Raw genomic sequence first — 14,175 nt, forward strand, 5'->3', positions numbered from 1 at the left:
CTGGCTGGCTGCTGTTGCTGCTCCCGAGCACGCCAAGAAGGGTATTTGATAATCAAAGCGTGCCGCGCCTACAGGTGTGCAGCACACCGTTGTAGTAGGCCGAACTCCAGCAGCCACGAAGTTGCTGTGTGTGTGTGTGTGCGCACGCTCGATCTGCGTCGGCCCGATCCACGATCTTCTCGCTCGCGATCGTGTGCTTTCCAGCTCGACTGTTAGTGTTCGGCATCGTTCGGGTCCCGTTCGCCCCTGGGCAAGCGGGGCTAGTGAAGGGAGGCGAGAGAGGGTATCTTCCAGGGGGCGATCAGCTGCCGACGAGTGCGAGTCAAGTGCCGCCGTCACCGGGCCACGCTCACCACGACACGCACATTCATTAAGAAACCGTCAATCGGGACGGACGTGCCGACGTACGACCGTAGCGCGGGTGCGACCATCATTCGACTCTCCACCTTTCCTTCCTACGAGTGTGTTGTGTTGTGTGTTGTGCTGTAGTTGACCAAACTACTGACCATAGCAGCGAGTAGTAGTAGTGCATTTGTTTGTTCGCTGCAGCGTGTTTCTGTGTTCTGTGTTTGTTTTTCCACCCTTTCCTTGCCTTCTGTTGCTGCTCACGTTCTTCACGCACGCACGCACGCACGCATCGTGGTGCCATCCGTGGTGGTGTTGCATCGACCGTGGACGAAGGTTTGGTAGCGAGCAGCGGTAAGTGCATTCACATATGCTCGGCGTTTGTGTGTCTGTTTTTTTTCCTTCTTCTTCTGTGGTGTGTCGTGGAACTCTACGACAGTAGAGGGTTGTGGTTCGCTATCGCTCTGACAGTGGGTTATTTTTGGGAACGGTTTGCGCAACCGCCCTCCCCGTTCGTCGCGACCGCCACCGGAATCAGAACAGCAATCGCGTGCTTTACACACCAACAAAAAAAAGGGTTTATCGCGCGTGCACCGCTTCCATTTCCGTGTGCGTGTGTGTCTGTGCGCGCGAGTGTTGTTCATCGTTTAGCGGCCAGTGAAAACGTGAAAGTGAAAAGGCGCATAAATTGTGGTCTGTTGTCACCACGCCGCCGACGCTGGACCGCCAACTGTTTGGTGACAATCGACAAGGTGCTGTGGCTGGTGCTGCGGCTGCTGCTGCTGCTGCTGCTGAGGGGCAGGTGAAACGCCTCGAACGGGTTGGTGCTCGCGGTGCGCGGATCGTGCGCTGGTTGGTGACATTCAAAGTTTCGGTCGCGATCGAGCCGATCTTTGAACGGTTTGAACGGTGCGGTTTGTGAGTGCGCGCGATCGCGCGCGCCTGTGTGTGTGTATGTGTTTACGATCTCCGGGTGGTGCGGCTGCCTGTTGATGGTCGAGCCCACCAACCGAAAGGAGGAAGTTGGAACCTTTTAGAGCCGCCGTGGCCGGTCGTTTGTGAAAGTAATGAGCACACGGTGAGGTTGAGGTGGTGGTGATGGTGATGGTGCTGCCCTTCATATGCACTTCCAGCAATGGCAGCTTGAGAGCGCACACACAGGAGCAGCAGTAGCTAGCGACGAGATGCACAGCACGCGCACCACAGCAAAAGCGGGAGCGCTGTGCTGCGCCCGCGATCGTAAACAAAGCCAAAGTAAACACTCCGACAAGCACGGAGGAGGTGCGTTGGCGCTTAACGGTTAGAACGGTTCTTGCGTGCGTGATTCTTGACCCCTCGTGCCTCTTTTTCCTTCAACTTCAACTGCAATGCGGTTCCGGTGTAGATAGGTGAACAGAAGAAGAACCCTCGGAAGGAGTGAGCTTGAAATCCGCGAACCGTTTGAATCGAGCGCATCCGATAGGCCGCAACCGCCATTGTTGTGCTTCGTATTCGGCTTATCTCGCGCGCCAACCGTCCCCGTCTGCTGCGTAACAGAGGCGCCCCTTTCTTGCACGGTACACTTTGGAGCCAGAACGTGTTGTTCGATGCCATTCTCCAAATCACGCTCTCAAGGAGGGGTCTGTCTGTGTTTTGGGGTCGGCCACAGCCCGCGCCAGACCAGGCGACACCGAATGGTGTTAGTTTTCGGCGAGAGATACCCGTGCGCGCGGCTGGTTTCGGTGGTTTCGTGATTTTACCAGCGCAAAAACAACAACAAAATCACTATCTGCGAATGGGTTGGTGAATGGTGGTGGCGGTGGTCTGTCGCCGGAGTATATTTCCGTGGGACAAATGGTACACACACATACACAGACAGCGACGGACCGAGTCGTGCATGCACGGTAATCTCCTCGCGTGGCACAAAACGAGCTGCTTGCGATCACGCTTTTGAAGGTCCTCGGCGTCGCGCGCGGTGTGCTTTCAAACAGGTTCCCTCACCCTCACCAGCAGCAGCAGCAGCAGCAGCAAACACACAGCCACAATGGTGCACGGTTGTCGTAGCGCGAATTGCCAAGGCGCAGTGGGACGGTTTTTAAGAAGTAGTCTGTTCGCAAAAGTTCCCTCCTTACTAATCCAAGTAATCATTTTCGGTTAGGTTTCTAGATTTTGACGTTCGTCACTTAAGTAACCTTTGCATCGGAAAGCGTTTCCGATTTAGTGTTGGTGGAAGTGAAATATTGAATGTGAAATTCCGTAACGGAGAGCACCGAGCAACCAGACGATACCTCTCCTTCTTTCTGTTAAGGTAAGTGGTGGTATTGTGAGTGTGTGTGTGGTGTTATGAATGGGTTGTTGCATCTATCCTTATCGGCGCAAGCTTAAGATTGTCAGACTGCTCCCCGACCACTCGATTGTTTAAGCGTCAGCGGCTGCGTCGTACTGCGCCGCGCGTTGTGCTCCCCTTCTGTTTCACGATAATCGTGCCGGGGGTAATTGATTTCTTATCGCGGGCCACCCTTTACCGGATGACGTCAAGAGTGTTCACCATTTGTGCGGCTAGTTCTGCGATAGATAGATAATTCACACTTCAGGCACCCCGGGGGCAATCGAAAACCACGACGTTCGAATCCCCATCCACTGGGACGCCGCACCGTCATCGATCAGGAATGTTGTGCCATCCGGCAAGCCATGAGCTTTTTTTGTCGCTTACTAACCCCACCTCCCCGGGCGTGGGGCTTTAATTGCGGAACCAGATTAATGTCATATCGAACCTTCGGTGAAAAGTAGTTTTGCTTGGCTGAATTCAGAAACAAAACGAATTAAAAAAAAAAAAGTATGGAAAACCATCCACGCCATGCGAGTCGCGCCCTGGCATGGCCGAGGTGATTATGTTTCGCACTCGCACCGACATTCATAATTAACCGCTCCTTAACGGCACTTTCCTCGGCCGCACGGTCGGCTCGGAAGAAAGTCGCAGCAGCAGCAACAGACGAAATCCACGACGGATGGGCTGGACGCGTACACCGCGAAATGCGTAAATGAATTTGTGAATTCATCGCTCCGTGGCCTTCTGTGGGGCGGCGGCCAGTGGCGGATACACGAGTTTGAGGTCATCCCGCAGGGGTCGCATCCCTGTAGCGGGGCGCAAGTAACATCGATGTCATGCCACAAAGCATATGTACACACGCACGCCCCCCTCCCCCGTCTTCATCCATGCTCCTCACCGCAAGCCCCACGGACTGGGCCGTTGATTGTTGTTGTCCGTTTGTCGTCGAAGAAAGTTCCATACCGCGCTCGCTAAAGGGGGTTGTGTGGTAGGTATGGATGGATGGAAGGAAGGAAGGAAGGACGTTCGCGTACTTTGAATGGCTGCCCGGTTGGGAACCTCGGTATTCAAAAACCATGTCCACCATATAAGGACCGGGGACGCGCCATTTTTATCTCCGGAACCTGCCGGCCTGCCTATCGGCCACATGCCACAAGGGGGATATCGGGAATTTCCTTTTTTTTTCGTTTCGATTCGAACAACGCGCCAGCCCAACGCCCAAAACAGAAAAAAACAAACTGCGAGCGTGCGCCCGCGCCCGCGAACGCGTACGGTGTGATGGTGGCGGATAATGAAGTCTTGAATTATTGCCCGGTTAATTCCCTTCTCCAAATAATTGCGTTGACGGGCACGGCGTTGTGGAATGTTGATTATGCAAATTGCCCAGCCCGCTGGTGTCACGGACGCAGGCGCGCAGGTGGAGCATGCATGCGATCATCTTATCTGGCCGTTTCATAACTGCCAGCGCAGCTCTTCTTGAAAACGATTAACTCGAGCTAAGGAAGGCGCCGTGGTGTTCTACAGCTACAACCAGCACAGAGGTTGATCAGCGCGATGTTCCTTGTTTTTTGGGATTGCAATGCGTGATCGCTCTCGATCCATTTGACAGTTGTTTCCTTTCCGTTCTCTTGCTCACTCTTTCGATCGCCCATGAACTTCTGGTGCATACAAGCGCGCACCAGCACACAGATCCCTTTCACACTCCGTTTGAAAGGGGGGTAGTGTTGTTTGTTTCGACGCTTCCCTTCTCGGTCGGTGCCGAGGACTGAATCTGATTGTTTAATTTGTTCAGGAAATATGATGCCTGGAGCAAGAAATCTGGTCGCCGCCTGATCGAAGCTGTTCCAGAGCCTCGAGGATCGTGTCATGGAATCGCACCGGAGCCGGAGTAACCTGTTTCGAGCCGGGGGACAGTCACAATCGTGTTCACAAGCACACTGGGTTTTACCGGGGGCCGAATTTTCGATGCTCGCTCCATATTTTTTTCTCTCTCTCTCCGTCTCGCTGTTGACGACGCATTTCACACAAATCCTAATTAGTGGGTCACCAACATTTGGGTGAATGTTACGAGATTGGCAACATTTTTATAACTTCAAGAGCTTGTGCTTGTTTCGAGCACAGCGTGGTGCTGACATCTTGCGAGGCGATTTTTTTTTTCTCTCCTGATCTCTTATCAGTCTAGATATGCTTCGCTGATTGGACCCCGATTATATGCGTCTTCCATGTCCTCGAGAACCCCGACCGAATCGTGGTTTATGATGGAGTGAATCGCAACTAACCAAACCTGCACACCTCGCGGTCGAGGTCCGGTGGTTGTTGCCGCATAAACGATGATGATCGATGGAGCGGTGATCGGGGTTCGGTATTTCGAGGTTACACTCATCATCTTCTCAATTCCGTGGCGTGGAATGTTGGTCGAGCTCGCTCGCTCGCTCCGCCGAGCTGACCATCGTCCACAAGGGTTTCGAGTCAATATTGACCGTTGTGATTATCGCGATCCATTCGAGATAACGGGCGGTGGTGACAGCGGCGGCGACTGCTGTATCGGCATCGGCGACATTGGCGACAGCCTTGCTGTGATCGCTGGTGCCGATGCCCATTCTTACGTTATGCTAATCACACTCCAGCACCCACCCATCCACCATCCACTGTCGTCGCTGATGCGTCGCAATTTGATGGATGAAATTCAAATAGCCAACCCCTGGGTTGTGTCAACAAACGCCCAGAGGAAGGCCTCCTTCGCTGGCCGGAAAAGTCAACACTCGAGGAGCGTTCGCTCATTTGTGACAAATTCTTCCCCGAGCCCCGAGCCCAGGGTCCATAGACCACACCAGTAGTAGTGTACGGGTGTGCCGATGCGTAGCCATTTGGCAGGGGGGGATTCACGTGGCCGGTTCACGTCTCCCTCGCCAGCCAGCCTTTAGCATTTTAAATTACTTGGCAAATCTTGTCTCATCTTTAACCATTAGTGGCGCGTCACGCGGAGCGAGATCTTAAATCATCTCAAAACCCTACCTACCTTTTATGGCATCCCGAGATTGGGAGATACGATTTTGGGGTGAGGGGGTGGGGGAAGCTACAAATTGAATCCTTAATGCGCTTGGGTCTCGCCCTGTTCGCGCACTTTGAATTGATTTGTTTTATGGATTTAATACCGCCCAATCCGCACTCGCCGTCGACCGTTGACGACTGGCGACGAACCATTAGCAAACCATATTGCATCGAATTGAGCGAAGACAACAACAGCCGAGCTCACACCGAGGCCCACCGAGCTCGGTGCGCCACTTTCTACGACCTGCCCTGCCCGGCTGCTTTCGCGTCCATCACGAGCGGAACTAATTTTTGCACATTTCTCCAGCTTGTTACGGAACATGCAGCCATACCTGCGCCGGCGTGTTGACGGGGAAGTCTGTTCGAGGCTGGCTATAAACAATCACCAATCTCCGAAGACCGTCCCTTACCCTCTTCATCTTCATTCCCCCCAAAACCGACCTAGTTGACAGGCGATTTCGGAAGGTTCAAATTTAGTTGGTGGTCAAAACATATTCCTGCAAAGGCGAGTGAGGATGTTGTGATGTGCGACCGCCGTAAAGCGCCATTAATGCGCGAGAAAAGAGATTATGGCCGATGGCGAGGCACCAATTTCACACATTGCGCGCAGTTTTCCTTCGCCGCCTAATGCGCCGTGCGTGTTTCCGGATTGATGCACCGACGTAAGCACGAACACGTGTGTGTGTCCACGTTCCGGTCAGTGCAGTCGCGTCGAACAACGCAACAACGGCGCGAAACCAGAAAGCAGGACGCCACTGGTCGGGCGACTGATTAAGAGATTCGGTTTCGGGTGTTGGCCACCCTGGCTGCGCCTGCTCGCGATGATTTATTGGCACACCAACGAGGACGACGGCGTCGACGACGACGACGATGACGACGTGCGACCTCGTGACCTGGCGCACCTCATGATCTCATTCCTTGGTGGCTTGGGGTTTTTAGTGCGCGCGATGGACGTTACGCGTTCGCTGGCCACCACCGCGGTCAATGTTTGCAATTTCTGAAAGCGAATTAATGCGCATCACGTGGACCGACTCGTGGGGTCTTTTGTTTATGCTGCCACCGGATTGGTGCGAGAGAGCTCGCGCGCGCGCGCGTGATCCATTTGGATCCGATTCCCGATCGATCGTCAGCTCGGAATCGGTTTGTGGTGCCGCATTTGGCATCACGATGCAAACAATGCGTCCGATACGGGCCGTCCGCTGTCTGGCTCGGTGGTCCTTCCTCTGGGAAGTGCCCGGAAGTGTGGATCCTTTTTGGACGCAGCATAGCGCCAACATTGGGCGGTGGCGGTGACGCCGGTGGCCGAATGGTGGAGAAAGTGTGGCGGAATTATCATTTCGGTTGGCACTGGTTGGACGTGGACTTGCGTGGAGTGGCCAGATAGTTTGCACACGCGAGAAAGTTTTTTGAAAGCGCGTAATGGCCGCCCTCCTTCTCCTCCTCCCGGGTTGGAAGCCGGCCGGTGTGGAATCGGGGGCGATTTAGGCGTCACGTGTGCGCCTGCGCGCGTGCACTGCATTGGCCAGCCAGTCGCCATGCCATGCCATTCCATGCCAAAGGGATGTCAGGGATGTTGTTTGTGCGGAGTTGCTCCGTGCCGCTCCCTGCAGGCCAATATTGGATCAAGCAACTGGCATGCGCACTCCGGTGACGGATTTATGGTTTTTAACTTTCCGAAAACAATTTCCGCAACTAGTGCGCGATCCACGGGAAGGGGGGGAAGAAATGCAATGACCGTGGCGACCGTGTGACAATAACACACGATCAAATCGACTGGCCAGCTAGTTGGCCGTTAAGCAAACAAATGCTCGCACTGATTAGATGCGGAAACACATTAATGCGCGGCGCGTGAAAAGTGAGTTTGGAGCAAGGAAAATGTGCTGAATAAGAAAACACTTTTCCGTCCATCGAACCCGGCTTTTCACCAACTTGCCGACTAGCTGGCTGATGAACTGGCCAATCTGATTCCCAAATTCCGGCTCAGCCTTTTGCTGGCTTTACGGAGAGCGCGCACAATAGAGAGAGAGAGAGAGAGGAAGAGAGCGATGGACCATTGTATTCGGTATTCGTTGGTGTTTAAGAAGGCGCCTAAAACTGGCGCTCGCCTCCAAAGCCTCTCCAAAGCCGCTGTCGGTGGAAAATCTTGAAAAAAAGCGAAATTGAACCTAAACGCACCGTGTGCGGTAACATTGAGCGGTCAGCGTTGCTGCTGCTGCTGCTGCTGTTGCTGCTGAATTATTCAACGTTATGATAATGGAAAAAGAGTGGCCAACCAGCGGTGCGGTGGTGGAACGCGGTGGTACCCTCTTCACCCATACGACCGACGCTTGAGGAACGTGATCTTCATGTTGATCTTTCGGAAGCACCGGGCACATCGGTTGCGAGAGGATGCTACGCCTCCCTCACCTCAGAGCTTCTGGTGACCTTTTCTCCTCGATGATTTTCTCTTTTTTCTGTTTACTTATCCCCCGGGGTCTGGTCGGTTCGCGCCAAGCGAGCATCACGAGCAGATCCTTGCTCTCGGTCGAAAGATAACGCTTTCGGAAGGCAAACCAAGGCGTCGGTCAGTGATGAGCCGGCCGTGCTCACTCACCGTGTGGCCAAGTGAGAAAATCCGATCGCTATCGTGATCCGGACCTGCAGGTGGATGATGTGATCCGCACTTTTAATGCACTGCCGCGGTCGTCTCTCGCCCCTGCTACGAGATGGATGGATCGGATCCGTTGGCGTTGGCAGTTGCGCTAGGTGCCGGGGCGATGCCAGACAGATGACTTCCTGGCCTTGATTTTCACCGATTTTCACTGATTTATCGCATTCGGTGCATTCGGCAATTAGTGTGCCGGCGATGCTAACGCGATGCTCTCGGGCGTATCTCGTTTTTTTTTTGGGGGGTGCTCAACAGGTAGCAGGCCAAGGCAAGGCCAAGGAAAGTGGACGTGGAGAAAGTGAAACGGCTTCCATTTGATTTCAAAATCACTCACAGAGACTGACTGACTGGCTGGCAGGTTGGTTTTGTGCCGAGGTTGGACACGTTCCGGCGCCTTGCTCCGAAGATCTTTCGCTTACGAACTGATAAGCCGCCACGCCACAGTGACCGGCGACAGGACGTGGTGTGCTTAGTTTCGTATCATGGATTCTATTATGTGGATCGGATATCCGTTCAGTGTCGCTCATAAATAGCACAACCAGTACCACTATCACCCATATTAATCCGCCCAAAACTAGGTTATCGCCGTTGGGCAAGAACGAGGATTTCGACAAACGACCTTGCAGTGGCACTAGGTGTCCATTCGTTTATCGAAAATACCATAGTTACTCCACACCACCCTGACTAGTAACGAATGCAGCGATAAAGCTTATCAAATCTGGAGGGATTGGTTGGAGTGATTAAGAACTGCGCAGCTATCACTTATTTATTACTCGACCACCCGACAGGGAATCCCACTCGGCAGGTGATTACGGGCATAACAAAAGCCGAAGGACAAGCGCACCACCTGAGAGCGATGCTTCCAGCGGAACAGGAAGCAAAATAAAATCTCTGATATCGTCACGGAGGCTACAGCGTATGTGTTTAGCGTGTGTTGGGTTCGCTTCACGCCTTACAGCACCATATCTAAAACCCCGGTAACGATCGAGTGATCGATTCTGTCGGATTTTCTCGCGTTCGCTTTGTTTTTTGTTTTTTTGCTGCGCGCTTTACGTAGCACCTGCACACCGTATCGACTGCGCCGTATCTTCTGCGCCGAGAATGGCAAGGACGTCAAGGTTGCCTAGGTCGTGATCAGTCGTGACAGTGACGATGAAGGGAAACAATCATAATTATGAACCGACCAAACTGCCGCACCATCCCGCGAATCGATCAGCGGACAACATCTTCCGCCATTCGGTTCTCCGTTGTTGATTCTTCTTAATGCGAGTCAATCAATCTTCTAACAAAGATGATGCGACCACACCGCCACACGACTTCATCGAGAAGCCTTATTCCTTTTCTGCTTCCTGGAGTAGGGGGTATGGCGGCGATGATAACGAGCAATCCAATACCCACCGCGGTCTGAGTCGGTCTGTCGACTCCTCGGCTGGTCCAGTATGATTCAGTATGTTCGGTGGCGTTGCTGTAGTGTCTGAGTATCGATCTGGGAGATGATGTATCGCTGGCAGTGTGGCTAACGAGTTGTGATTTATCAAAATTTTCGGACATCGAATTGTGGAACCTCCAAAAGAGGGCTCTTAGCGATCTTCGTTCCAACTGGGCATTTGGAATGCTGCAGGATCCGAGGTATTGACTGTGGCGGGCTGTGTGTGTTCTTCTCGCTCGTTCGCTGCTACTTCGTTGGGTTTGGCTTTACACTCAGGAAGGGGGTCTTAATATTCCATACGCCGTGTGCGTCACCGTCGATCGAGAAGATTGATAGAGTGCGTCTTGCGGCATTTCAAATTCTATACTCGGACACCACCACCATGGCTTTGGGGTCCGTGTACAGGAAGGTGTGGTCCTTCCAGAAGGTTCAGCAGATTGTCTAGCTGATGGGCTCCTCTCAGATTGCGGACCCATTTGCAGAAGATGAACGTGCGTGCGTTGTACGTGTTTCGTTTATTTAATCGAACCACGACATGGTCGATGGTTGATAATGCAAGGATGAGAGGTACTACGTTACTGTCTCTCTCCCAATCTCCCACTAGATGGTGACCACAAAGATGACGCTAGGTTGGCAGGAATGCTTTTAGCTTATTCGGCGATGAATATTCATAATCGCGACACTCCTTAGGCGCTCGCTACGTTATGGTTCCTGACCAAAAACCGTGCGGCTACTCCATCATTTTGGTGGCGGTGATTCTGGAAGTCGTCTGCCTTCCCGGGGTGTGTTGTCCAAAATTTCAAGGGCATTATCCCAGAAGCGGGAATGCGTCCTCCTAGAACGGAAGACGATCTCGCGGCCAGTACCAGAACAACCCAAAACCAACCAGGGACGACGGGAAAAGTTGGCTAGCCGGACCTAGACTCCAGCGCGCCGCATCCGTGTCACCGTTTCGGGTCCGTGTCGTCAGTGCGGCGGTCCATCTTCGGTTTTATGAACTAGCTGACCTTCCTTCCTCTCCCCCCGTATACTCGATGGGGGCTCCTGGTTGCAAATTAATGAGATTCACCTCACGCTGTGACTCTCCCCCATTCGGTCGTGATCTGTTTCGGCTGCCATCGATCCGGCGGATCGATACCTCGTTCGGCGGTGCAGCTTATAGGAGACACCCTCGCCCTGTCCCGAACCACCCAAACCGGTATGCAAATGGTGACACATTCCAATCAGAAGACGACAACAACGTCGACGACGACAACGACGACAACGTCGCGGCTGTTTGTTTTCTGTGACTTCAAGAAGATGTTGCTGTCGTTTCGTTTGGACGTTTCGCGCCCTGTCCTACGCTGTCCCAAGGAGGCCAGGTTGGTGAAGGGGTGAGGCGGGTTCATTTGTATTCGCGTGATTCTGTCACCTTGCCACGGTGCGCGCACGCTGTGCTAGATGCGAAATGGTTGAATTGGAAAGGCAAACAATTCGCAGAACAGTACGCAAACAGTACCACGGGGCTTTTTGGGGCGGGTGCATGGGAGACAACGACGGGATATGGTCAGCATCATCAACGAGTTCGCTTGTGTTCGCGGTAAACACCTCGTTTTTGGATGATTCCGTCAATGAAGTCAAAGGTATTTACGACACCTCACCCGAGGCGGGGAGGGTTCGCCATGGTCTGGCGAGTTATCTTTAACACAAATTCCTCTCTTATCCGCGTTATCTTTACGATGCTCTGCATCATTCTTTTGTTGTAGCATGCAAAACGGTGTACCGTATTGCTGAGTGCTTCGACATCTACGGCTCATCGGAACTGTTAGGATGTTTAGACGAGTAGCGAATGATCGATAAGAGCATCGGGAACCATTTATCAATTTCCTCGTTCGACTACTGTCGGGTGATGTCCGATGCACGATAAGGGCAAAACCTGCGAATCGTACATCGATGCTCGATTGTCCGTCGTACATTGTGGCACGCTTCCATTATCTGGTAGTTGGGATGGCAATGTACTTCGGAAGCTATCTTCGATGAGACACTCACTTCCGACTCCGATGAGTCAGTGATGGGTGGTCGATGAATATGCCAAGAATCTGGCCCACACAATACGGAACTACCGATGCGTCAGCTGTCGCCTTCTTTAAAATACCAACCAGACGAGAGCGTACCCTGCACAAGAGGGCCAGAAGATCAACTACCGAACCCACAACCCACAGCAACGCGGCCTCTCTGCAGAAAGGCTATAACAGCACCAATAAGACTAATGGAACAATTTGCATAAACGCAGTTCACATTGTGTGTGCATTGTGTGCGCACACGACCGGAGGGAGTTCACTTAGAGTCGACGCAATCATTAGCCAAGTCACGGAGCATCCTCTTATGTACGTCTCGCACGTGAAGGAGTCTCTGAATCTGGGCGAGCATAAAAGCGGGAAAGATAATTAGCATCTCCTCGCCAGACCGCACCTAAACACGCTGTCTTGTGATGCAGCGGTACGGGATCCAGTGGTACGGTCCGCCTGCCTGCCTGCCTGCCATGCTAGACGCGACTTCACACACAACCATGCGCGGTAGATAAGTGGATGTGTGAAGGGGGCCTTCTGAACTAGCAGTGCAACCCAACATTGCCGACGTGTGTGGTGACGCACAACGACGGCACGTGTGCAGGTGTGTTGTTAATACCCCCTCACAATGTACTCCAGCAGCGGGCGGTCACGGGCAACGTGCCTACCTACCTGCCTGCCTGCCTGCCTGGCTGTGTGCTACCACGGTGTGTTTGTCGAACACAAGTGCACCGAGCAGTATTTTAATCAACATCCCTCGATCCTCGAGCATCGAGCCACTCTCCAAACATCCCACCACAAATCCTACGGCAGTGTCCGCAGATCGTGCGACATTAGAGTGGCGGCTGTGGCGGCTGTGGCGGCTGCGATGGTGGCGCTGCGATCACATCTAAGTCGCGGCCGTACGCCGGACAACCACGGCCAACTGGTCAAACTGGTTGTTTGCGTTCGGGGCCGGTTCGCTGTGTGAGGAGGCGAGTAATTTGAAACAGAACAACGCGTCCAGCAAACTGGCTCATGGCTTTGATACCGGGCTCCCCTTCCCGCCAGAGGGGGGCCGGTTTGTTCTAGAGTAGCCGCTGCCGCCTCGAAACCGGGGCGGCAAGACTTCGGAAGCGACATCGCCGAGAAGTGATCCAAGGTCTTCTTACCCGAAGTCCACGGGTATATCCAGAATCCAGAAATCGACACAGATTGTGTGGAAGCAGTTGTTCGGTGTTCGGTGTTAATAGATCCAGATTACGTCAGCCAACGTCGTAGCAAGGAGTCCACAGTCCGACCCTGTAGTCCGGTGTCATGGTCATCTGTTGCTTCCATCGCCATCTCACCTGAACTGAAGAGTGTGGTTCGGTCGGCACCATCTTCGTGGCACACTATTCTCGGGTTGCTTGGGTAGCGTGGTGGATGAGTTCAAGATATTAAATAGGTGTTTTACGAGCTGACAGCAGCAGCACCTCTACACTACACTTTGAATATTTGACTTGCTCCCAGGTTTCGAGTTTCATTCAGCTCGTGCTGTGCGAGACCGTCTGCCTCCGCCAAAGGCGGCGGTGCGCAAGGCAGTTGTGCCTTGTGTTTACTCCTGTGTGTGATGCTGCTGCTACATCCGGTGGTGGTGGTGGTTGGCGGATAAATTCCGACTGCAAAGTGCCAACCCCCTTCTTTTCCTCCGTTTGGACCCGTTAGAGGCTGCACATGGTGGTGACCAGAACCGCCGGTACCATTTCCGCCGCCTAGAGAACCCCCGAACCGGTTTCCAGTTCCAGATCTCCGGTCCAGATCGCCGATGCAAATTGACGCCCAATGATGCCGAACCAGTTCTACTTCCAGATGCCATCTTCTGACGGGCGCCCAGGCGCGCGCGCTCGTGAACACCATTAGCGCCTTCGCGTGTGCACTTATCAGCCGGGCGCGCGCACCCATCGCGATTATCATCGATTTGCCTTCGATGATTGGCGATAGCTCGGGCGCACACGCCCAGGGCTACCGTCCATCTTGATGCGTGTTGGTGGCCACCGATTTGTTGGAGCCTTGGACTTGGAGATTGCGAATACCGATTTCGCACCGCACACTAGGAGGTGTTGGAACCCCGGCGGAAGCACACGTTTGTGTCACGTTGACAGCTGGCATTTTCGGAGCAAGCACAAAGCGTTCAACACAAATGTAAATGACACCATAAATCACGAGGATGTGGGTCCACACTTTCGCCACAGGTATTGAGGTTTGCGCAAGTGTTCTGCTTGAACTTTTGCTACTCGGCTGTGGCTGTGACCTACCGGAGAAGACTAGCAAAGCGGAGATGCTCGCTAATAGGCTCTCTCTCGCTCTATGGTTGGGTCAAAAATTG

At 53.3% G+C, this 14,175-nt stretch overlaps 1 protein-coding gene across 4 annotated transcripts in view; it reads left to right on the forward strand.

Moving 5' to 3' along the window:
- The first annotated feature begins 379 nt into the window (after positions 1-379).
- The window catches only part of LOC125960049 (rho GTPase-activating protein conundrum), a 48,351-nt gene continuing 34,555 nt past the window's right edge, over positions 380-14,175 (forward strand). The window contains exons 1-2 of one of the 4 annotated variants that reach the window (XM_049693202.1): positions 380-699; positions 2,483-2,632. The gene's annotated coding sequence lies outside the window, so the exon portion shown is untranslated. Of the gene's footprint in view, positions 700-1,234; positions 1,734-2,482; positions 2,633-14,175 lie in introns of those variants that run through there. The other 3 variants (XM_049693203.1, XM_049693204.1, XM_049693205.1) reach the window with 3 other exon arrangements.

Source organism: Anopheles darlingi, chromosome 2 (genome assembly GCF_943734745.1).
Source record: "Anopheles darlingi chromosome 2, idAnoDarlMG_H_01, whole genome shotgun sequence".
NCBI classification, from domain to species: domain Eukaryota; kingdom Metazoa; phylum Arthropoda; class Insecta; order Diptera; family Culicidae; genus Anopheles; species Anopheles darlingi.